Genomic DNA, 22,726 nt, shown 5'->3' with positions numbered 1-22,726 from the left:
TGTACAGCGTCACAATGGTAACTCCGAATATGGCCATGTAACATGTCTAAGATCATGGAATTGTCACCCCAATGGGTGACAATTCCATGATCCCCCGGGTCTCTAGCACAGAACCAGGGTACTGCCAAACTGCCTTTCCGGGGTCTCCACTGCAGCTGCTGCCAACCCCTCAGACAGGTTTCTGCCCTCCTGGGGTCCAGGTAGCCCTGTCCCAGGAAGGCAGAACAAAGGACTTCCTCTGAGAGAGGGTGTAACACTTTGGAAATAGGTGTGAGGGCTGGGGAGTAGCCGCCTCCCCCAGCCTCTGGAAATGCTTTGATGGGCACAGATGGTGCCCATCTCTGCATAAGCCAGTCTACACCGGTTCAGGGTTCCCCTAGCCCTGCTCTAGTGCGAAACTGGACAAAGGAAAGGAGAGTGACCACTCCCCTGACCTGCACCTCCCAGGGGAGGTGCCCAGAGCTCCTCCAGTGTGTCCCAGACCTCTCGCATCTTGGAAACAGAGGTGTCTGTGGCCCACTGGACTGCTCTGAGTGGCCAGTGCCAGCAGGTGACGTCAGAGGCTCCTTCTGATAGGCTCTTACCTCTCTTGGTAGCCAATCCTCCTTCCTAGGTAGCCAAACCTCCTTTTCTGGCTATTTAGGGTCTATGCTTTGGGGATCTCACCAGATAATGAATGCAAGAGCTCATCAGAGTTCCTCTGCATCTCCCTCTTTACCTTCTGCCAAAGGATCGACCGCTGACTGCTCAGGACGCCTGCAAAACCGCAACAAAGTAGCAAGACGACTACTAGCAACCTTGTGTCGCTTCATCCTGCCGGCTTTCTCAACTGCTTCCAGGTGGTGCATGCTCTGGGGGTAGCCTGCATCCTCTCTGCACCAGGAACTCTGAAGAAATCTCCAGTGGGTCGACAATCTTCCCCCTGCAACCGAAGGCACCAAAAGACTGCATCACTGGTCCTCTGGGTCCCCTCTCAGCACAATGAGCGTGGCCCCTAGAACTCAGCAACTCTGTCCAAGTGACTCCCACAGTCCAGTGACTCTTCAGTCCAAGTTTGGTGGCGGTAAGTCCTTGCCTCCCCACGCTAGACTGCATTGCTGGGTACCACATGATTTGCAGCCGCTCCGGCTCCTGTGCATTCTTCCAGGATTTCCTTTGTGCACAGCCATGCCTGGGTCCCCGGCACTCTAACCTGCAGTGCACAACCTTTTGAGTTGTCCTCCGGCGTCGTGGGACTCCCTTTTGTGACTTTGAGTGGACTCCGGTTCACTCTTCTTCCAAGTGCCTGTTCAGGTACTTCTGCGGGAGCTGCCTGCTTCTGGGAGGGCTCCCTGACTTGCTGGGCACCCCCTCTGTCTCCTCATCCAAGTGGCGACATCCTGGTCCCTCCTGGGCCACAGCAGCATCCAAAAACCCTAACCGCAACCCTTGCAGCTAGCAAGGCTTGTTTGTGGTCTTTCCGCGTGGGAACACCTCAGCAAGCTTCATCGCGACGTGGGACATCCATCCCCCAAAGGGGAAGTTCCTAGTCCTATTATTTCTTGCAGAACTCCAAGCTTCTTCCAACAGGTGGCAGCTTCCTTGCACCCTCATCTGGCATTTCCTGGGTTCCTGCCCACTCTCGACACTGTCGCGACTATTGGACTTACTCCCCTTGTCTTACAGGTAACTCAGGTCTGGAAATCCACTGTTGTTGCATTGCTGGTGTTTGTTCTTCCTGCAGAATCCCCCTATCACGACTTCTGTGCTCTCTGGGGGTAGTAGGTGCACTTTACACCTACCTTTCAGGGTCTTGGGGTGGGCTATTTTTCTAACCCTCACTGTTTTCTTACAGTCCCAGCGACCCTCTACAAGCTCACATAGGTTTGGGGTCCATTCATGGTTCGCATTCCACTTTTAAAGTATATGGTTTGTGTTGCCCCTATACCTATGTGCTCCTATTGCAATCTACTGTAACTTTACCCGTGCTTGCATTACTTTTCTTGCTATTACCTGCATAATTTTGGTTTGTGTACATATATCTTGTGTTTATAACTTATCCTCATACTGAGGGTACTCACTGAGATACTTTTGGCATATTGTCATAAAAATAAAGTACCTTTATTTTTAGTACTTCTGTGTATTGAGTTTTCTTATGATATTGCGCATATGACACCAGTGGTATAGTAGGAGCTTTACATGTCTCCTAGTTCAGCCTAAGCTGCTTTGCCATAGCTACCTTCTATCAGCCTAAGCTGCTAGAAACACCTCTTCTACACCAATAAGGGATAACTGGACCTGGCACAAGGTGTAAGTACCTCTGGTACCCACTACAAGCCAGGCCAGCCTCCTACACTATCGTAGTGTGTGGCACAACCAGCCCTGTAGGCCCACTAGTAGCATTTGACTTACAGGTCTTGGGCACAAATAGAACATTTGACTAGGGACTTATTAGTAAATCAAACATGCCAATGATGGAGAAGCCAGTGTTACCATGTTTTTGACACCCAGCACATGCACTTTAGCACTGGTTAGCAGTAGTAAAGTGGACAAAGTCATAAAGCCCACAATAAAGTGCAGCACACAGTCAAAACAGGTCAGAAAGCAAAAAAGTCCAGGCAAACTACACCAAAGGATGCCAGGGTTACTTTAGGTCACGCTGGACCAGAGCAAAGTCAAATTTGGGTCTGACTGCAATGGAGTGCAGGCCAGCTACAGAATGCACGCAGTACCTTTCCTGGTCGCAGCAGCAAGCTGCGTGGCAAGATGGATCGATCAGGTCCTTGCAAGATTAGGATCCGTTGATCTATCTCATCTAGTGATGGTGATGCATCAGCTCCGAAGACCAGCACTGGGGCAAAGATGCATTGGTTCCAAAGTGAGATGCACCAGGTTTGCCCACACAGTCGAGGGATGCGTTGATCTCAATAGACTGCAGTGTCGGCAAAGCGCAGTTCCATTGCATCAGGCTCTCAAGGCAATGCAGCAGTTCTGAGAGCTGTGCACCAGTTTTATTCCTGCAACCAGGTCGATACACCAGTTCTGCTACACATGGGAGATGCATTGATTTCAGTGTTGCAACTCTCTGGGTCCACTTCTAGGGAACCAGGCACAAGAGCAGGGATAGAGACTTTGATGGTCCCTGAGCCTCAAGCAACAAGAGGCATGCCAAGAAGCCCTTGGAGATCACTTGTGGGGCAAGGCACAGTCCAACTCTCCCTCAGCAGGGTCAGAAAGCAGCAGGCAGCATGACTATTCAGCAGAAAAACAATCCTTCCAGGTCAGCAGTCCAGCAGAGTAACAGTCCTTTTTGCAGCACTGCAGTTATTCTGACAGAGTCCAGTTGTAGGTCCAGAAGTGTCTGATTTGGTGGGGTCAGAGACTCAATACATATTCTCTGTTGTGCCTTTGAATTGGGGAAACTTCAAAGAAGGGGCTTTTAAGGGTAGAGGTCCTTTCTTCCTAGCCCTAGCACCAGACTATCAGTAGTGGGTAATCAGCCCTTTTGTGGGTTAGACATTGCCTATTCAGTTGTGAGTGTCAGCTCCCTCTTCCTGCCCAGAATACGGATGAATGTAAAGGAGTTCTCTGTCACACCCATCCTGCCCATGTTTGTGGCTGTCTAGCGGAAATGCACAATGTGTAGCTGTCATCCAACCATGACATGTATTGGAGGCAGGCTGCAAGGCACATAGAAATGTAAGAGCAGAGAAATGCCCACTGTCTAAAAGTAACACAAAAGGATGATGAAACTTTTTGAAAACTCGCACTCAGTCACAGATCTGGGTTTAATCCATAGTTCTTTTTTTTTTGTAACCTTCTTTTTATTGACATTTTGTGAAACAGTACAAGCATACTTAATCAATAAGCATCATAGACTACCCAATACAACTCCACTTCCTTTGTTGTTTGTCCTCAGCTAGAGTAAGTGTTACATTGTGCACTAAGAATACTCTACTTTAAGGGACACTTATCATCATGCAAGGTTGTAAGCGTAGCCAGCACGTACCGTAAGTGAAACAGTGTAAAAAAAAAAAATGACAGTAAACAAGTTAACCTACAACAAACCATCCATCCCTGGTCTTGTCAAGAGTAGCTAATAGAAGTCGGTGGTTGCAGGTCCCCCCTCCCTGGGCCTACGGGGGGGTCCTCTCCTGTCTCTCCCCGTCTCAGACTCCGGTTTCTAAATATGGAAGAGGTGCAAGGCCCTTAATCTGGGGCTACAAGTTGTGAGGGGAAGTCCCCTGGAGAAATCCATCGTTCTTTTGCTCACCATGCCACCCAAGTGTGGACCCAGCCATTTGTAAATCAGTCTTGACCCTGTGTCCCTCTGGGAACAGTCCAGTCCTAACTGCCAGGCCATGTCCTCCCTGGACCGGAAACAAGCATCCTGGGATGGGTTTCAGAGTATCACCCTTCATCAGGCAGGCTAGCTTGAAACCAGTGGCACAGTGAGCACAGGACCCACGTCTTGACTGATTTGCGTATACCTGGGTACAAACTGCGGTGGCATGGTGGGCGAAAAAACAATGGAAAGAAACCCATATCTTTGAGACTGGGTGTGAATGTTTACATTGTTCAGCATTCCATCCATCATCTGTTCTTTTCAATTTCTAAAAGTGGCATTTCTAGAAAAGTAATGTTCAATCCAACTTTGCCATTAAAGAGGATTTAGCATTACCATTCTAAATATATGAAACATGATCCAGCTACTCCTTTCCGACCAGGAATTACAGCTAATAGTATGTTACGAAATTTCCAATGCTGGCCTATGAGAAAACTAGTCCTCACAGTAGTGAAAAACTAATTTGGGAGTTTATTGTACCAAAACAAGTAAACCATAAAAGTACATATGCCAACTTTTACTTACATAGCACCCTGCCCTGTGGTTACCTAAGGCCTACTTATAAGTGGTATATGAAATCAAAGGGGAGTTTCAGGCTTGGCAAGTAGTTTTAAATGCCAAGTTGAAGTGGCAGTAAACTGCACACACAGGCCATGTAATGGAAGGCCTGAGACCTGGTCAAGGGGCTACTTATGTGGGTGGCACAATCTGTGCTGCAGGCCCACTAGTAGCATGTAATTTCCAGGCCATGGACACATGTAGTACATTTTACTAGGGACTTACAAGTAAATTAAATATGCCAATTGGTTATGAACCAATAACACCATGTTTAGGGGAGAGAGCACAAGCACTATAGCAGTGGTAAAGTGCACAGAGTCCTAAAGCGAGCAAAAACGTGGTCAGAAAAATGGAGGAGGGCAGGAAAGAAGTTGGGGAAGGCCACTCTAAGGCTGTCAGGCCTAACAATCACCTGAACTCAAAACGCCCTTGCCCACATTCTTACATAAAATCTGTTATCACAACTGTACTCATACACAATATACCCAGGCATCCACCTCATATTACTAAACTACACAGCACAGTAAACTCTCACACAATGTCCATCATCCATAAGCAGCACATACTTCCCCACAAAAATGACACAGTGCATCATGCACACACACACAAGTGCAGCCCTGCACTCCAACCTGCTCCACACCCAGTCATCCTAGCTGGTCAAACCAATTTGATCAAGTTCCAGGCCTAAGAAAGCACGTAATCTGTACCCAGTACCACACCGTCTGGAAACTGCATAAAAAATTATGAGATGTCCTCCAAGCACAGTGATGATGCCCTCCAATAGACGTGTACTGAAGAATTATTGACATAACAATCAAACCCTAGAGCAGTTCACCGATTTTCCTCCATTGACACCAGACTATGTCAGCAGGTAAAGAAGTATTCACCTACAATACAGTAGAGCTTCATACACCAACATTCTATTAAACCATTCACTCACCATTCCAAAAATCAGCTGAGACATAAAGGTAATGGGGGACACACATGATACCACACACCTCGCTTCCTTCCAAATAAAAAAAGATCACTTATTCAATTGAACAAATAGAACAGGGACAATCATTCACAATCACTCCATCTCCAACAGATCCACCTTACACAGTCACATACCATTACCTGGTAAGCTCTCCAAACCCACGCAGACAACCAAAGACAATAAATAGCAGTCACAGAACTCTGTAACAGGTCAGAACATGAGGCTTACCATTTTGCTATGCACACAGGTGTTTTGAATCCCATCCTTGCACCAAAATATTATAGCTTGGGGGCAGGGCCTTCATGCAAGAGTCTAGAGCCACTCAGTGAGGAGGTCAGCTCTTTATTTCATACAGGGCCCTTAGGTTACAGCAACATTTAGTATGCCGTGTCTGGACTTCATTTCCCCTCCCCCCATCTGTTGCGGTCTCCTAACTTTCACTCCACACCAACATTCTATTACATTATCAACTCATCATTCCACACAGTAGGTCATGTATGGAAGCAATGGGGACACATAGAATACTACACACTCACTTTGAAAACAAACGTATAGAAAGTTAGAGTGGATATCATGGAGACGTATTTCTACACATATTCTAAAGTTTTTTCATATCTATAAATAGACCCAACAAAACTTCACACTTTACCCAGCAACTCTACCCACTTGAGTCATCCAAGAAGAAGAGTATTTCTTTTGACCTCAAGAAAGCTCACCTGAGGAATGTTGTAAGCATCGAAAATGGTGGAGTAAATGGATGATTTCATTGGCATGGTCTAGCAAAATTTAACAACAAAATCTGCACTGCTTGATTCCTGACCTTATGTACCCGCTAGGCATGATTTTTGCCTTTTCTGTTTCAATTCACCTTCTTCTCTTGCCTTAGTACCTGACAACTCTCCTATCAAAGTTTCTAGCCTTTCCCACTGTGGACCTTCATGGAAGGAATACGGGCTGCATTTTGCTTTTATTTAAAAATATTCCTAGACGTGGTGGCCTGCTGACCCAAGAAGGCCACTGTAGTGTCACGATACTATGTGCACAATGACCCTTGCAGTTCTAGGCTGACTCAACTGAGGAATTATGTAACTTTCTGGGAGGAGTTAAGGTGTGGTCATTAACAGTTATAACGTGATCAGTGGGCAATGTGGGATGACATGCTGCAGAATAAAGACATCTGCTATAGTGCTGCATGTGGGATGTGTGTGTTTGTTTGCCCCCGGGCTTGGGAGGACGCTACAACTGAGGACGAGTAGGGGAGTCGGAGGACCCTCAAAGAAGTGGAAGGCCCTGCAGAGGAGTGCATTAGAAAAGTCCACCAGAATCGGTTGGTAGGTTGAAAGAAGAAATACTGTGTCACGCCTTACAAAATAGCCATCATCTGTACAAAAGGCAATTTTAAAGGCAGTGACAACCATGTATGATGCAAAAAGCTAAATGCAACAATGATCAAGTGCGAGAAATTGAACCGTTACCCACCGTCAAGAAAGAAGACGATCCATGATCTCAGTTCGGGGGTAATGACCCAAGTGCGAACACGGCCGATGCTTGCAGAAAGAGCAGATCCAAGTGAACAGGCAGCCATCTGAACAGCATACGCTCTCAATGGTAGTAGAAAAAAGCATGACTTCCGATGCAGCTGTTTCTGAAACCACCGCTCTACACCACCAAAAAGCTAAATATTGGCACCAAGTGACACATGAATCATGATGTTAGATGACTTCATATATGCCATAAAACAAGTATTTAGAGAACCTTGCCGATGTCAGAGTAAAAGAAGTGCCGAAGAAAATCTTGCAAATGATGCAAAATCCTACCATCAGATCAAAAAATCTTTGGGTTCCAAGTTCAACCCAATGTTGAATGTCGACCATAAAAGGTACATTTTCAATCAAGTGAGACAGCAAGCAGGTGAAAAGATGGATGAGTTTGTTGAAAGACTTGGGCCGATATTTATACTTTTTGACGCACAACTGCGGCAACGCAGTTGTGCGTCAAAAATTTTACCGCCGGCTAACGACATTTCAACGCACCATGCGGGCGCCTTATTTATGGAATGACGTTAGCCGGCGTATGGGAAAATGGGGGTTGTGCGTCAAAAAATGGTGCAAGTCAGGTCTGAGGCAAAATTCAGGCCTCAAACCGGATTTGCGCCATTTTTTTTGACGCCCAACCTCCATTGACATGACTCCCGTCTTAGCAAAGACAGGAGTCATGCCCCCTTGCCCAATGGCCATGCCCAGGGGACTTATGTCCCCTGGGCATGGTCATTGGGCATAGTGGCATGTATGGGGGCCCAAATCAGGCCCCCCCTATGCCACAAAAAAAGAAATAGGAAACAAATACTTATCTGAACTTACATTTACTTCCCTGGGATGGGTCCCTCCATCCTTGGGTGTCCTCCTGGGGAGGGCAAGGGTGGCAGGGGGTGTCCCTGGGGGCAGGGGAGGGCACCTCTGGGCTCCTTCCGAGCCCACAGGTCCCTTAACGCCTGCCCTGACCCAGGCGTTAAAAAACGGCACCCATCAGGCTGTGCGCCATTTTTTAAGGCCTGCCCCCTCCTGTGCGTCAAAATGACGCCAGAGTATAAATAAGGGGCACATGCCTTAAAGTCATTTTTTGGAAGGGAACGCCTACCTTGCATATAATTAACGCAAGGCTGGTTCCCCCTTCCAAAAAATGGCGCACATGGTGGAATTTTGACGCCGCAGGGTCGGCCGTCAAAGTATAAATATGGGGCAGGGTTTGCGCCGATTGTGCGTCAAAATCTTTGACGCACATTCGGCGCAAACAGAGTGTAAATATGCCTCCAGATGTCACTAGAGTTACACATAAGCAGAACATACACAGCACAAGTGCAACACATATGACAAGCATCCAGCACATCACATCCCATCTACATGTCAGCCCTTTTCTAAAAACATGACACACCCAAGCGCCTGGTCACACACCACCTGTCTGAAGAGGTCCCTGGAATACAAATATGTGTACCATGATATTCCCTCATGTACACACACACACTAACAAGAGTCATCCAGTGTGCCACACCCTTTCCTATGGAATACCATTGTCATAGTACTATCTGACTGCAAGGAAGTCAGCTCCAATAATACTCTGGCTTGGAGTTTTTAAGGCCTGGTATCACCTGTAGATTGCTTCCCGTGGGAAAGGTACTGTAGGCCATTTGAAAGCAATTCTCATCCGACAGGACTTGTGAGACACTGATGGAGGCCACACCAGTGATCACCTCCATGCACACCACCCAAATGTACATGCACTGTCCCTGCTGATGCCTCCTACAGCATAGATGTAGTCATTTTGACAATTACACCGTTAAGCATTGCTACTAATGTTGCCGAGTAACACTGTATCTGGGTTCATGTGTCACCTTCAGAACAACACAGGACATACAAAGTTTGACATGTCAACTGTCTACTGCTCCCTCTGACCAGTCTTAGTCAGACCACTGATCATGTCAATTGTGAAAGAGCTGGATCCTGATTGACCCTGCATCCTGTCAGCCTGACTGGCACCTGTCTGTGGGTCACCCTAAAGATACCCGGTGGCCACATATGGACCACACTTGCTGTTCAAAACCTCTCTTTCCTCAGAGGCTAATTTGTCATTTGCCTCATCAATGTATACTCAAATACATTGTGTTGCATCATCTGACTTTTATTAGTATCATATTTGTTACAGTGCCCTTGAATAGCTAAATCATGGCCCACCCGTTGTCTGTGCCTCATTAATGCCTAAACTACAAAGTGTGACAGTGTACCTGGGCCATGGCCTTGGATGGTGTACGTGGCCTCCAGCAGAACCAGCAACCTCAGATAATGTCCATGAAAGTCGACACATTTGAGGACCCTGACAGTTCACACACTAAGTAAAATTGTCCAAATAATAGAGATAGCTCGTGTGTGGTGAACACCAGCCATATTATTCTGCACAGAGGCTATGATGTTCCCAGATGCATTTCCATCCACAGGGGCCAACTTGAGTACAAATGTTGCAATGACACATGCCGGATCCTGACACCTGAGACATTCTCTCACTCAGCACACCAAGGTTGCCCAGTTGAAAGTCTCATTACACGTCTTCAGTGACAGGGTGGGACCATCCACGTGTAGGTTACCATGTCCTCAATGACTTTACTCACATTTAGCTCCAAAGGATACTCATTAGATACACGATTAGCTGCCACTAACTCATGATGAGACCTGGACGTAACAGTGACAACATACACCTTAACAGTTGATACAAGATCAACATTGGACCACACACATGTACATGTACCATCCAGTCAACAAAGTGGTTGCAAGCAGCCTATCACAGTAGTGTCCCAATTGTAACCTAGCATGAAGATTGAAACCTGCCACTAAACCAGGTAATGCATAAAGGGCCACATACATCAAAAACCTATTTGCAATTATGACATAAGGAACTTAGAGAATTTGCTATTAAATCAATGCTAAATGGTATGTCAGAATTCTCTAAAGAAAAAATAGGGCAAACTTCAAATGGGCAAATGGTATTACAGATTTGCAAAAAGAGAATCATACTCAATTTGCATCTATGGGCCTGCTGCCAATGGTTTAGCATTACTGAAATTGGGAAAACCGTTGATTAATTCGCAAGTCAGGAACAGCAAATCCCAGGGTACACTTTTTACGGACACGTGAAGCACACACATGCTTAAGGGGCATGTGTGCGCTACATGTCTATAGTCTATATCTCCATTTTGGCCAATCATTACTATTGCACTGTGAATACCTTCCATACATCCTGTAAGGCACATTTGCTTTCGCTAACCCCAGTATTTATCAATTAGCACCGTTTGGTAAAGGAAAATTTCATGACTCATTTGGACATATAAAATACATATTTGTCTGGATGCGGCTTAATTTTCACCTCTGGAAGTGTAAATTATGCTGCAAACAAATATTATTTACCAATTATTAAAAATATTTGGATTCAGCATTATTTGCACTCCTGTGCGTCAAAAAATATGACGCACAAGCTGTATGCGTGAAAATATGACGCATAATGGAAAAAAACGGCGGCCATGTTATGCAGGATGTGATGTAATAGGATATCCTGTTTACAGATTCTGTACAGTGGGTGTACTTTCACTTTCACTTTGCAGTCTGTGATTATCCTAGACTGTGTGGCTGTATGCAGAGTGTTGTCCTGTGATTTTGTGCTTTTGTGTCCAGAGTGCCATCTTACTTGTTGTTTTGTCATTAATATATTGTTGTAGAATACTGTCTGAGTGTGTGTTGTTTATATTTGTCCAGTTCAGTGATGTATTTATTGTCTGTGGGAGTCTGTTGTGGGTACTGTTATTTAGGGGATAGTTGGGCTCTTCTATTTGTTAAGTTTACTTTGTATTTCCTTACTCCAACTTTCCCCATTTTCCCCTTTCTTCTTTTTTTACCACTACATTTTCCCCTTTTCTGTGCATAAATGTCTGGTAGGCCACGTCTTTCCAGGATGGGTGAGGAGGAATTGGGGGGGTTCATATGGCTGGTGTGCCATTTCCTCCCTCTGATGTTGGAGGATGGGGGTAGGGTGATACAGGGGTATCACACTGAGGCCCGAAAAGTCCGGTGGGGGAAGGTGCGCCATCACTTGGTGCGTCTGTATGGGAGCCAACGCAATGAGCATCAACTGAAGCACCGCTGGGCTGACCTGATCTCCAGGGAGCAAGATCTGCTGGATGACCTGGGAATCATGATTGGTGGCCATGTTGGTGAGTACAGATCATGTAAATGTGCACAATTAAAAGCTGTGTAGTGACATGAGATGATTGGTACACAATCTGCCAGATAAGTAGCTGACTGTGTGTAATGCTAAGGAAACATACAGGGTAATTGATGCACTATGTGAAGGATGACAAATGCTAGCAGTCAGGCAGCTCATGTTTTGCACACTTACAGGTTGCTTGTTGCTGAATGTAATTTAGTGCTGCCTTTGTGTCAGACAAGCAAAACATTAATGAGGCAATCAGGACTCTACAGGTCACAATTGCAAGTATGGATGTACTAACATCATACCTACATATGTTGACGCTATAGCTAGACTGACATTAGAAACCCTACATGATGCAGAAAATGAGTGCTGCCTTCACGTCAATTGATGATATCAATGTGGCCCAGAAATATGTCTCATGTGTGTCTGGTGAGTGTGTAAGGAAAGTGTTCACGGAAGTGCTATGCCTGTTAGGGATTAATGTGCTCCTTCATATTTTATTGATACATGCCAGATCTGAACATGAACCATAATTGGAAAGGAGTCAGGTGCCCTCAGCTAACATCTTAGACAGGTATTTTTTGTTTCTTGTGCCAAAATCCGATTAAGGATGGCAGTCCAAAGGTATGGACTAGGGTACAAACATCTATGTTTGGTGCCAATCACCATTGTTGGGACACATCAATTTATGAAACTTTTACAACATGAGGTATTGCCAAAGACCCTGCCCCTCTGTACCATGTACCTATCTGTCACAAATGTGTAATGACCACATAGGCTGTTTGACAGGTCATGCAGTCCTCAAGTAACCAGCCTTTGGATGTCTCTCTTGGATGCACATGATTAGACAAATACACACGAATATTCTTGCTGCTCACTAATGGAGGTGCATGTTTGCCACCACATGACAGTCAGGGCCACTGCATGTGTGTAGAAGTGTGTGTAACTGTAGCAGAAGACCCACCCTATGTAAATGTTGGCCATGAAATATTCCATGCAGTATGAGCATGTCTGAAAGTGTTTGATTACCCATGTCAGCTTACACATTGTATTTTTATTTGAAATTGTTTGTCACTGCACTGATTCTGACCATATTCTTCCTTCCATGCTTTACTGGTGGACCTGCACCGTACACAGTGGGAGAGGTGGCTCGTTTTGAGGACTCCGACACCTACAGTGAGTGTTGACATGTGTGTTATGTTTTGTGTTTGCTGGTGATGTATGATGGACTCCTGTGTGTTTAACACATTGCAAGGTGTGATGCACTGCCCAATCATTAGTCTTGTTCCATTAGTGGGATTTCAGTTATTAGAATATTTTGAGTTGACCAATGCTTATCCATTTGTCTGATCTTGGGTTTGTAGGCCATTCCTGTAGGGCCCGCTATGAGAACTGGGGTGAGTCATGTGGAATACACTAGTTACAATAAGAGTTGCACTGGGACTCGTCTCGGACTGAGTCTGCATGTCAGACTGACATTCTCCCAGATAGCTTCTGCAAATGGCTTTTCTGAAGACTGCTGCTTCCCTATTAACCGATGTACTGATTACACTGTAGGTTGGACCTTCTGGGAGCATGTACTTCCACAAGTTGTACTACAAGTGTGTGGAACTAGAGTGCAAAGGCTTAGGTGTGCATGCTATTCATGATCATGGGTGTTCTTGCTCCTCTGTGTCTGTTGAAAATTATGCCTCACTGGAAGTATGTGATGTTGACCTAGGTCAGTACATTCTGACATGTGTGGGCCTTGGATAGGACAAGGTTTAGCTGACTCCAATGTGTTGATAGCCCTTACTGGTGGTGTGTGTGTAGAGCCACAAACATGTTGAGCTTTCTATACACTCCTGGGTGTGCATGTATTTTGGAATTGTTTGTTTGAGAGGGGGGGGGAACAACCCAGGCATGGGTTTGTGAATAGGGTACCTAGGACTTGAGCAACCAGTATGTTACACATACTTGTGACTATTTGAAAAAATCTTTGAACCTAGTGTACACACTCAGGTATGGCACATGAGTACTGTACTAGCAAATCCCATTACAAATGTAGTCCAGGCAATAGGCGGAGGAGGTGCAGCATGATTGTTAGCTGCAACTGTCAGTACTTTGATGACAAGTTATTGCCAGTTGTTACCCATCATGTAGATTTTGTATGTGCTATGTGTGAGATGACCTTTCCAGGCAGGGTTTCCATTTACTTCCTCTGAGACTTTCAATGATCTGTATGGTGATATGAGCTGTTACAAGTACAGTAGATGTATTGTCAGATTGACCACTTGTGCTATTCCACACAATGCAGTTCCTATGGTAAATAGTTGCCCTTTGTCTTCACAGCTGCAAACATGACACATGCCCAGAAGCATGAATTTCAGAGGCGGGCCATGAGGTACAGACACATCCTGCAGGTGCAGTCGGGGTTCCGAAGGATGGCCTGTACATACCAGTCTGATTGGGCCTCCGGAGCATGGTGGGCTTCACCACAGGGTGGCCCAAGGTTGCCCACTACAGCCACCACCACCACAACCACCGGTTCTCCCCAGGTGGCCCCAGCCACAGCGGGGACAGTTGTCCCTACATCTGCAGCACACCCAGGCCCCAGCAGTGTGACAGCTGCAGGACAGTCCAGTGGGCTAGGCTCCACACGGCCACAGAGCACCTCGGCCGGGACACAAACGGCACCAGCACCAACAATCGACCCTGCAGCATTCCTGGCTTTGGAACATAAGATGGGAAGAGTTCTAAGGAAGGTGAACAATCTTAGCCAGGATGTCAGCTACATCAAGAAGCGGGTCAAATCGATCAGGCGGACCCTCCGGAGGGCCAACCTCTAGGAATAACTTTTTTCTATGGACATAATTCCCTCCCCTCCCTCCTCTTTCCTTGTTATCATGATTAGTGGGCTTGGGGGATTAGTGTTAGGTTAGTATAGGTTGTTAGTTTAGTTAGTCTTAGGGAGCTGGGTGGGAGTTCCTGATTCTTTTTACTTTTCCTTATTAACTGTGTGGGTGGGTGGGTGGGTGCGGGCAATGTTGGGGTTCCTGTGTGTTTGAAAGAGAAAAATATATATATATATAAAAAATATTTAAAAAAATAACAAAAAAATATATGATTGTTTAGGATAGTATAGTATGTGTAGGTTAGTATGTGTTGTCCTCCATGTGTCCTGTCTCATAATGGTGGGTGGGGGTTTGATGTTTAGAACGATTTGTTATATGTGAAGAGTAAGTTTAGCTTAGGTTAGTTAGGGACAGTTGTGGGTAATGAGTAGTCAGGTTAGATTAGGGTAGGTATGACTTTTCCCTTAGTTGCCTCTGGTGTGATTAGTTTTGAATAAATATATAGATAACCCTTTACATTATGTGTTAACTGCTACTTGATCATGGCCTTGGCATCAGTGTAGATGATTGTTGTTCTATGACATTTGTGTCCTATGCTACAAACAAATACAAACTGAGGTGTAAAATGGCAGCTACCCCAGTGCTACCTTGGTAAGAATTCACCATTTGTTAGAACCACCAATTGGAGTTGACATGGATCACAAAGGATTTTTGTTGATGAGTATGTTTTCTACGTCACAAAGTGTGCTTCCAGACTTGGTATTGTGGGGACAGTTTTAGGTCGGACTGCAGTGTGATGTTCAGGGACACCTTCGAAGATGAGGTCTTGTTAACACTCTTGTCTTCATAACTGACATAGATCATTTGTGTCAATATTCAGCATGATTACCTATTTGGATGTTAACTCAGAAAGATTGATTCATGCGGCGTTTTGTAGTGTTTACTTAGATTAGACTGCACAGTTCAATGTGTTAGTGTTGCATGGTGACAACATTTATCAGCCACTATTAGTTGACTTTGATATCTCTTGAGGAAGCATTATTCTGTCCAACACAGCATGATGGTGTGTGGTTTCTCACTTCATCAGTTATTCTCCTCAGGATGGGCAGGCTATGATGCAATCCTGGCAACTGTGCAGATGGTTCTGACTACATGATGTCAGGACAGTTGTATTGACGAGCTACATGATTGTCACACAGGCACATTTGTGTTATCTACTGCACAGTTGATGTGTCAAATTACACAGAGACATATTTGTTGTGCAAGTGCTATTTATTGATAGGTGCTGTAGTGCAATATGTACATTGTCCATGTTTGCTGAGTCCGTTCTAGTGAAATCCTACATGGTGATTCTACAGAAGGGGTGTAGGTAATGCTACTGACATGCTGGGGTGATGTTATAGACAGTGCAGAGGGACAGGATTTGCCGATTAGTAGGAGAGAGACATTGACTGGGCATGCTGACAAGTTATACAGTGGTTAGCAGAACAGTCATTGAGTATAGTTGTAAGACTGGCATTTGACAAAACGTTGGACCTTGGTCAAAGTAGGCCATGGTGCAGGAACTAGTGCTTCCGGGTACTCTTCCGTGTGAATGTGATCTGTTCCATGTCTTCTTCTTCTGATGTGTGTGTTGCCTGCTTCGTCCTTGTTGTTGTTGGTTGTGAAGGGGCAACACACACCTCAGTGTTAGAAGACGTGGAGTCAGACATCCCGGTCGCTGCTCCCTGTGAAGGTCTTAAGGGCAGTACTGCAGCAAGAAGGGTCTGCTGGTTTTTGAGAATAGCAGCCACATCACAATGGTAGGCAGCCAGGTCGGCCCTGAGGGAGTCATGATTGCATTTGTGCATGCAGTGGAATGTTTGGGGTGCGAGGTGTTGTGGCGACTCCCTTACTGCAGTGGTGAATTCCTTGACAGTTTCTTGTAGTCCTTGCAGTATGGATGTTTGGGCTTGCATAGCTGCTGCCTGATCTGCAGATGACATCATGCATGAACGCACTCCCTCAAGGCTGGCTGCCATAGTTTGCATCCCCACCCGCACCTCTTTGGCCAGCTCCCGCTGTACTCCAACTACAGTTCTCTCAAAGCTGGTGCCAGTGTCGTCTGAGTCCTCAGCTGTATTGGAGCTGGCAGGTCTTGCAATTGGGGTGGTAGGTGGATCCTCTGCGATGGCTGCTTGTTCTGTGCTCCTCCTGGTGACTGAAGGTAGGGTCTGGAGGCTTTCAAGGACCTTTTGGATGGTCTCCTGGGGAATGTTTATGGGTTCGTCATCCATGTCATCAGGGAAATCTGGGACAGGCATATCGGCAGGAGATCCATCTTCCTCTGCAATGAAACAGGGTACAATTAGTGTGTCTGTGTTGTGACATTTTTGACGTGACGTGCCTGCCTTTTGATGAATTCCATCCACTCCGGTGCCCCCTCGGACCCCTGCCCACACTTCATCTTCAACAAAGCCGACGACATCATCGCCCCGCACCTCCGGACCATCATCAACAGCTCGTTTTCGTCTGCTACCTTCCCCGAGAGCTGGAAACACGCTGAAGTCAACGCCCTACTGAAGAAACCTACGGCAGACCCAAGCGACCTGAAGAACTTCCGCCCCATCTCGCTCCTCCCCTTCCCTGCCAAAGTCATAGAGAAGACCGTCCACAAGCAGCTTACCAACTTCTTTGAAGACAACAACCTTCTCGACCCCTCTCAGTCCGGATTCCGAGCCAACCACAGCACAGAAACCGCCCTCATCTCAGTCACAGACGACATCAGAACCCTGATGGACAACGGAGAAACAGTCGCCCTCATCCTCCTCGACCTCTCAGCTGCCTTCGACACCGTCTGCCACCGCACCCTAATAACCCGCCTCCGCTCCACCGGGATCCAAGGACAGGCCCTAGGCTGGATCCCCTCCTTCCTTTCCAACCGCTCCCAAAGAGTCTACCTCCCACCTTTCCGCTCAGACCCCACCAAGATCATCTGCGGCGTCCCACAAGGCTCCTCGCTCAGCCCGACTCTCTTCAATGTCTACATGTGCCCCCTCGCCGACATCGTATGCAAACACAGCATCATCATCACCTCCTACGCCGACGACACTCAGCTGATACTTTCCCTCACCAAGGACCCCAGCAGCGCCAAGACCAACCTACAAGATGGAAACTCAGCCGTCTGAAACTGAACTCAGACAAAATGGAAGTCCTCATCCTCGGAAACACCCTGACCTCCTGGGACGACTCCTGGTGGCCCACGGCCCTTGGCACCGCACCGACCCCCTCAGACCACGCACGCAACCTCGGTTTCATCCTGGACCCACTTCTCACCATGACCAAACAAGTCAACGCCGTATCATCCTCCTGCTTCCTCACCCTCCGCATGCTCCGAAAGATCTTCCGTTGGATCCCCGCCGGCACCAGAAAGACCATGACCCACGCCCTCGTCACGAGCCGCCTAGACTACGGCAACACCCTATACGCCAGAACCACCGCTAAACTCCAGAAACGTCTGCAACAAATTCAAAACGCCTCCGCCCGCCTCATCCTCAACATACCCTGCAACAGCCACATCTCTGCCCACTTGACACACCTGCACTGGCTTCCCATCAACAAAAGGATCACCTTCCAACTCCTCACCCACGCACACAAAGCCCTCCACAACAAGGGACCCGAATACCTCAACAGCCGCCTCAGCTTCTACACAACCACCCGTCTTCTTCGCTCCACCAGCCTTGCTCTCGCCGCCGTCCCTCGCATCCGCCGCACCATGGCGGGTGGGAGGTCCTTCTCCTACCTGGCGGCCAAGACATGGAACTCCCTCCCCACCATCCTCAGGACCACCCAGGACCACTCCGCATTCCGGAGACTACTCAAGACCTGGCTTTTCGAGCAGCAGTAACCCCTTCCCCCTAGCGCCTTGAGACCCGCACGGGTGAGTAGCGCGCTTTATAAATGTTTATGATTTGAATTCACTTTGTGATCTTGTTTTGTATTAATATCTGCAGTCCTTCAGATGGGCATTGTTTCAGGCCTATGGCCCACCTGTGTGTCACATGTATGTTATTGAGTTATCCAACTTTTCAGCCTCATCGCCTCTAGGTGTTGCTTTATGCCAAATAGAGAATTGCCACCTTCTTGTCCTACTCGACCCTCCGTGTATATCCATTCTCATGGTGAGACCTTTCACTGGCTGTAGGTGTTCTGATGGCCCTGGCAGCACACTTAACTATCAGGACCTGCCCCAATCCCTGATAGTTCACATCGACTTAATTTTACTTGACATGTAGCATATCGTATGCATGGCAATGTTATGATGTGATATGGATGTTGACATTGTTAATGTGTCCTGCTGATGTTGGGTAATGTGTGTTACATTGGATTGCCCTGATAGTCGTATCATAGTCCTATTTCGTCCTCTGACTGTGCAGGTGTATTTCAGTGACCAGTTCCATGTGTCCCGTCCTCAATGCTGTTGTCTGAGCAGTATGACATTTGTGATGTTGCCTTGTTAGCCAGGCACGGGATGGACCCTGACATATGCAGCATGGGTGTGTCCTTAGTGCTGTGTCACTCATATTGTTGTTTACATTGGCTGAGGTTTGTGACACCTATGGGCATTGACATATGAGTGTACTGGGGCCTTTGTCTTGATTCAGGAGATTGTTGCAGATGTCATCCTCACCCCCTAATTTAGGTATGTAGGTTCCATGGGGAGGTTACTGACATTGGCTACTTGAGCTGCACACAGAGCAGAGGTGGTAGTGGCAACTGTTGTTGCAGTCACATTTCAGTTGTCGGTTTGGCTAGAGGATTGCTAATAGGGCCCTAGTTAATGTAGGACATATGTTGGCTGACGAGTGCCAGGATGTAAGTTTGACGTAGCGGCCTTCCCTCCTGTCAAGGCTTTCCCTTTGCTCCATCGTTGGCATGACAGCATGTCCCCATGGGACTGTTGTTGGTGTAGTGTAATGTTGTGCCCCAGCTTATTTTTGTGCAGGCCATGCCCCCTTGCGGTGCCCCTTTACCCATGCCACTCCATGTATATGATGACTTACATGCAATGTGTAGTAGGTATTCCCCCCCACTTACAGTCAACATTATTGCATTATAATTCCCCATGCGACTTACCCTGCATGTGCGTTGTCTTGTGGTAGTCTGCGCTGTCCTGTCCTTGAATCCCTGTGACGATCTCCTCTGGGATGACGGCTGCAACCATCTCCTCCATGAGGTCCAGGGCCTCCTGGTGTGCTGGACTCCCCCCTCCAGTCTGCAGTGCTGCCTTCCTGTTCCTGGCCATTTTTTCCTTGGTCCTGCGTTTGCAGTCATGCCAGTGTTTCTTGCACTCTGTGACTGTTCTGCGTACTTCAGCCACACTGTTAATCTTGTCAAAATTTGTTGCCATATGGCCTCTCTCCTACTGATTGGCAACTTTGAGGTGATAAACAGTTGGTGCTGGTGTTCCGTCACCTCTTTAACCAGGATTTCCTGCTCCTCTGCACTGAAGCGACACTTTCTTTTCTTTCTATAAGTGTCCTGGCTCTTGTATGGATCGTCCTGGCTGGTTCCTGGTCTGCTGTCATCTTCCTGGGGTCTGTAGTAGCATCTAGGATCCATTTTGGCTATCCTCTGGTGCACTTGCAGTGTTTGCGTTTTTTTTTTACGCTATTGCGTCAAAAAATGGCGCATATCCGGGTTGCGGTGTTGTAAATCGACCCACAGTCATTTCCGCCGCGTTAACGTCGTTTTCCTTTACGACTTGACGCCGCGGTGTGCATCAAAAATAATGACTCCCACCTGTTGATTGCGCCGCCGTGCGTCAAAGTATAAATATGACGCCCGCACAGCGCAACAAAATGGCGTTAGCCGGCAGTAAAGTTTTTGACGCAAAACTGCGCCGGCGCAGTTTTGCGTTAAAAAGTATAAATATGGGCCTAAGTGTGAGGGCACCCTTGCACTAGCAAAGGTGCCCCCCACATAGTTCAGGGCCAATTTCCCTGGACTTTGTGAGTGCGGGGACGCCATTACATGCGTGCACTACATATAGGTCAATACCTATATGTAGCTTCACAATGGTTACTCCGAATATGGCCATGTAACATGTCTAAGATCATGGAATTGTCCCCCCATTCCAAATATGGAATTGGGGAGCCAATTCCATGCATCCTGGGGGCTCCACCATGGACCCCCAGTACTGCCAAATGAGTTCTCTGAGGCTTGCACTGCAGCTACAGCTACTGCCACCTCATAGACAGAGTACTGCCCTCCTGGGGTCTGGGCAGCCCAGTCTTAGAAAGGCAGAACACAGCATTTACTCTGAGAAATAGGTGTTAAAGGCTGGGGAGGGTTAGCCTCCCCCAGCCTCTGGAAATGCTTTGAAGGGCACAGAGGGTACCCTCCTTGCATAAATCAGTCTACACCAGTTCAAGGACACCTTCTCCCCTGCTCTGGGGGGAAGCTGGACAAAGGAAAGGGGTGGTGCTCAGAGCTCCTCTAGTGTGTCCCAGACTTCAGCCACCTTGCTGTGCAAGGTGTGGGAGCACTCTGGAGGCCTCTGAGTGGCCAGTGCCAGCAGGTGAGGTCAGAGACCCCTCCTGATAGGTCCTTAGCTGATAAGGTAGCCGATCCCCCTCTCAGGCCTATTTAGGGTCTCTCCTGTGGGTTCTCTTCAGATTCTGCTTGCAAGTTTCCTTCAGGAATCCTCTGCAACAACTTCAGACTGTTCTGACCTCGGATCAACCGCAGCCTGCTCCAAGAAACACTGTAACTGCAACAACGTTTCTACAAGAGACAATTTTCTTCAGCAACCTCAGCTCCAAGTCAGCACCTGCAACAGTTTCCATGGTGCTTACGCTCTCTGGGGACTCCGTCTTCATTCTGCACCAGAAGAACTGAAGAAATCTCCTGTGGAGTGACAGAGTCACTCCCCTGCTCCCAGCAGGCACCTTCCAAGACGATGACCGGTACCCTGGGACTCCTCTCACAATGACGAGCGTGCTCCTGAGGACACAGAGGGTGGACATCAAAATAGACTGTCCTAAGGTCCTGCTGACGCAATTTGGAGGAGGTAGTAAGACCTTGCCTTCCCCTAGAACGATGGTACCCCTGTGTACTGTGTCTTCTTCACCTCCTGAGGCCTCTGTGCACTCTTTGCAAAATTCCTTTGTGCACAGCCTGGCCCAGGTCCCCAGCACTCCACCCTGCGATGCTCAACTCACTGAGTTGTCCTCCAGCGGTGTGGGACCTTCTTTTGTTGTGCTGCATCAACCGCGTTTTGCACCTCTTTTGAACCCGGATCCTGTGGCTTCTGGTGGTGCTGGCTGGCATCCTGAGGGCTCTCAAGTGCTGAGTGCACCCTCTTGCTCCTCACACAGAGTTGAGGCCCCCAGATCCCTCCTGGGTCCATCCAGTGCCATTTAGATGAAAAATACACTTTTGTCGTAGCCAAGGCTTGTTGGCGCCTTCCAACACAAAATCTCATCTGCAACAATCTTCACGCCGTGGGACATCTTTTGCATTATGCAGGAACCCGCTGGCGTCTTCCTAAGGTGCATTTCTGCAGTCTTTGACTAACCAGGGACTCTTCTTTTGCACCCTCTTCTGGGTTGGCAGGGGCTCCTGTCCTTCCTGGAACTTCTTTTGACTTCTGGACTTGGTCCCCTTCCTTTGCAGGTCTTCAGGTCCAATAATCCAGCAGTTGTTCTTGGAAGACTTGGTTGGCTGTTGCAAAATCCCCAAAACGAGGTGTAGTGTGTCCTATGGAAATTTGCAGTACTTTACTCCTGCTTTTCTGGGCTCTGGAGTGGGGTAATTTACTTACCTTTACTGTATTCTTACTCTCCCAGCAATTCTGCACACACTACACTTGTCTAGAGGGGAATTTGTGATTTGCATTCCACTTTCTTAGTATATGGTTGTGTTGCCCCTAGACCTATTTTCCCCCATTGCATTCTAGAGGATTTCCTACTGTTTGCATTGTTCTATGACTATTTACTTGTCTAATGTTGGTGTCTAGTGTATATATTGTGTATAATACTTACCCCTTGAAGGAGTAATGTCTCTAAGGTATTTTTGGTACTGTGTCACCCAAATAAATGCCTTTATATTTGGTACACTGAGCATTGTCTTTACTTGTGTATAAGTACTGTGTAACTATAAGTGGTATTGCATGGGCTTTACATGTCTCCTAGTTCAGCCTAAGCTGCTCTGCTATAGCTACCTCTATCAGCCTAAGCTGCTAGAACACTACTACTTCCCTAATAAGGGATAACTGGACCTGGTATAAGGTGTAAGTACCCA

Source organism: Pleurodeles waltl, chromosome 1_1 (genome assembly GCF_031143425.1).
Source record: "Pleurodeles waltl isolate 20211129_DDA chromosome 1_1, aPleWal1.hap1.20221129, whole genome shotgun sequence".
Lineage (NCBI taxonomy): Eukaryota > Metazoa > Chordata > Amphibia > Caudata > Salamandridae > Pleurodeles > Pleurodeles waltl.
Note: the sequence above shows the minus strand (reverse complement) of the source record.